Genomic DNA, 2,549 nt, shown 5'->3' on the forward strand with positions numbered 1-2,549 from the left:
TAGGTTGGGTGTTAATGAATTAACATAACATTCCGATAATACAACTATAATATATACATACATAAATATATCACAGAACCTTTATTTAACCGTATTCTTTCGTTAATATTACGTTATGTCATATGTAAAGTTGATAATTCTGTAGAGAAAAACGTGTGCAAAGAGAAAGGGTAGGGGGAGAATGCCTTATGGTATCATTGTTTAAAATACTTGATATGATTAAGGGTATAACGAAATTATTTATTAGCAAAATGTTTAATGTAAATATACTACGTATAATTGACTTAGACGTTTTTTATCCGTTACAGTAGATTTGAAAACGTCACAATATTCAATCAATATTATAATAGAGTATAATATAAAATACTATGTAGATTTTAATAATGTGTAATTTATTTTAAAAGTGGTGAAGAAATCATATGACAGTGATAGTTTGTGAGTATATAAGAGATAAATTGCAGTTGGTATGATTGACTTATTTGGCTGACTACCAGATGATTTTGGGCCTTTTTCATGAAATTCAAGTCAAATATGGCCTAAAATTTCCTTTTTGGAAGAAAGGTTGTGTGTTGCAATAGAGGCAACGACGTGTTAACCTTTCCAAATAACTATTGATATTTTATAGCAGAATAGTATATGCATTGCAGACAAAACTATCGAGAAAAGAGAAGCACATTATCTTTACGAGTCTAGAATCATCTACTTATTTTGCAATGACAAAGGACTCTCACAATGTAGTAGATAAATTGAATTAAAAACCTTTAAAATTGCCCTGATGGCAGCTAACAACTTTAAGCTAATCAGCAAAGAGAAGAAAAAAGGATGCTCTTCTTCTACTGATCGTCCACTCTTTCCCTCGAGTCCTTTAGACAAAACTATCGAGAAAAGAGAAGTACATTACCTTAAGGAGTCTATAATTATCTTTTACTTATTTTCCAATGAATCACAAGACTCTTATTAATGAAATAATTTAGTAGGAGACGAAGCAGAGTTGACTTTCAAGAAGGAGATATAGATGGAGGATGCACTCTTTGTTCCTCACTGGATCTTTCAGTCGATTATTCTGTCGTTTCATGGAACCCCTTAGTTCTTATATGTAGAAGTATGCTATGATTCCGTAGAAGATCTGGCGGAACTTATATAAAATGACAATGATTAACAATATCAGAAGTTACTATCACAGACCTTGATCTAAACGGGCATCTACACAATGAACGATCTTTGCATTAAAGTAGAGATCCACCGAGTGAAGCACAAAGAGGCGATATTTCTTGACATTGAAGATGGTATCAGAAGGCGTCTGAATTGGATATCCAAGTGCAGAAATAAAAATTCATATATCCGATTACTCCGTAGGAAAGACCCATCCAAATGAATATGAATTAAATTTATTTCCACGCAGTTTCAACTAATCTCTTTCCTCTCTTCTTCTGCTTAATAATACATATTAATGGTCTTTAATGTATACCTACAGACGTCCAGAATTTTCGTGAATCAAAAAGAAATTGCAAGTTCCCTAGCATTATTTAGAGTATTTTCATGTGACGTCGTCATTGTTAACGACAGCCGTTTTTAGGGGCTAAACAACCTAGTTTTATAACAATGAAACCCATTTTTCATTAATATTAAGGAAACTATTGAATGCCAAAATGGGTTCAACAAATAAAAACCTTACTGTCTATAAAATATTTAAACATCTGTTACCTAGTTTTATTATTAATCTGACTCTAAAACGTATTAAAAATATGCTATTCCATTATTATTACTTATTCAAAAAAAAAATCCTATATCTGTGTTGTGGAAAAAAAAGATATTTATATGAATAATCAAGATTTATTATAGATTGTCCATTTTATGAAGTAAAAACATTGACCCCCTGGATATTGTCTCTCTTCAATTATAATGCAGTTTATGAAGTCAGTGTTAGACACAGACGATAATAAGTTAATAATGAGATAAACAGTTAATAAAATAAATACTAGCAATTAACATTTTTGTGAATATATATGTAGCCATCTTGCCACAGATCTGATTTTATTCAAATCCTGTTTTTACAGTTTTTATCTAGTTCTGATACATTCAGAGGATATGATGTTTCAGCCTTTTAAGTTGAAAAAAATAGCTTTCCGATGAGTCGATGACGTATTTTCTGCATCCATCAGTTAAATAGTTACTACAATCAAAAATGCGAAGGCCTTTAAGACGATTTTTGATTAAATTTATCACAAGAAGGAGCTGAGAACACAAAATTGGATTAAATTATTTTTATTATTATATTTCATTTTTGAGTTGCCAAAATATATGTAATTTAACTACAATATTTAATCAAAGCGGATGAAAAATTAAAATCGAGTGTAAAGTTTTCAGGGGATAATCCTTATTTGTAAGAGTAAGTATGTCATTTATCATGATTTTAATAACTAAGTAATACTAAAATTGTACATTTTATCACTGCATGTATTGACCCTTCAAATGTTGTGTTATGGATTCGAAAAAATAATTTATTGATAAAAGGAATTCAGGAATTGTATAACATTAACATCCTGGTA

The 2,549-nt window shown here is 30.1% G+C and overlaps 1 long non-coding RNA gene across 1 annotated transcript; it reads right to left on the reverse strand.

The window, feature by feature from the left end:
* Positions 1 to 739: 739 nt before the first annotated feature.
* Positions 740 to 1,499, reverse strand: LOC121130729 (uncharacterized). The gene is made up of 3 exons (XR_005868783.2): positions 1,186 to 1,499; positions 929 to 1,135; positions 740 to 875 (listed from the first exon to the last, which is right to left on the reverse strand). It is a non-coding gene; the product is annotated as an uncharacterized lncRNA (long non-coding RNA).
* Between the last annotated feature and the right edge of the window lie 1,050 nt (positions 1,500 to 2,549).

This window comes from Lepeophtheirus salmonis, unplaced genomic scaffold (genome assembly GCF_016086655.4).
Source record: "Lepeophtheirus salmonis unplaced genomic scaffold, UVic_Lsal_1.4 unplaced_contig_11303_pilon, whole genome shotgun sequence".
Lineage (NCBI taxonomy): Eukaryota > Metazoa > Arthropoda > Copepoda > Siphonostomatoida > Caligidae > Lepeophtheirus > Lepeophtheirus salmonis.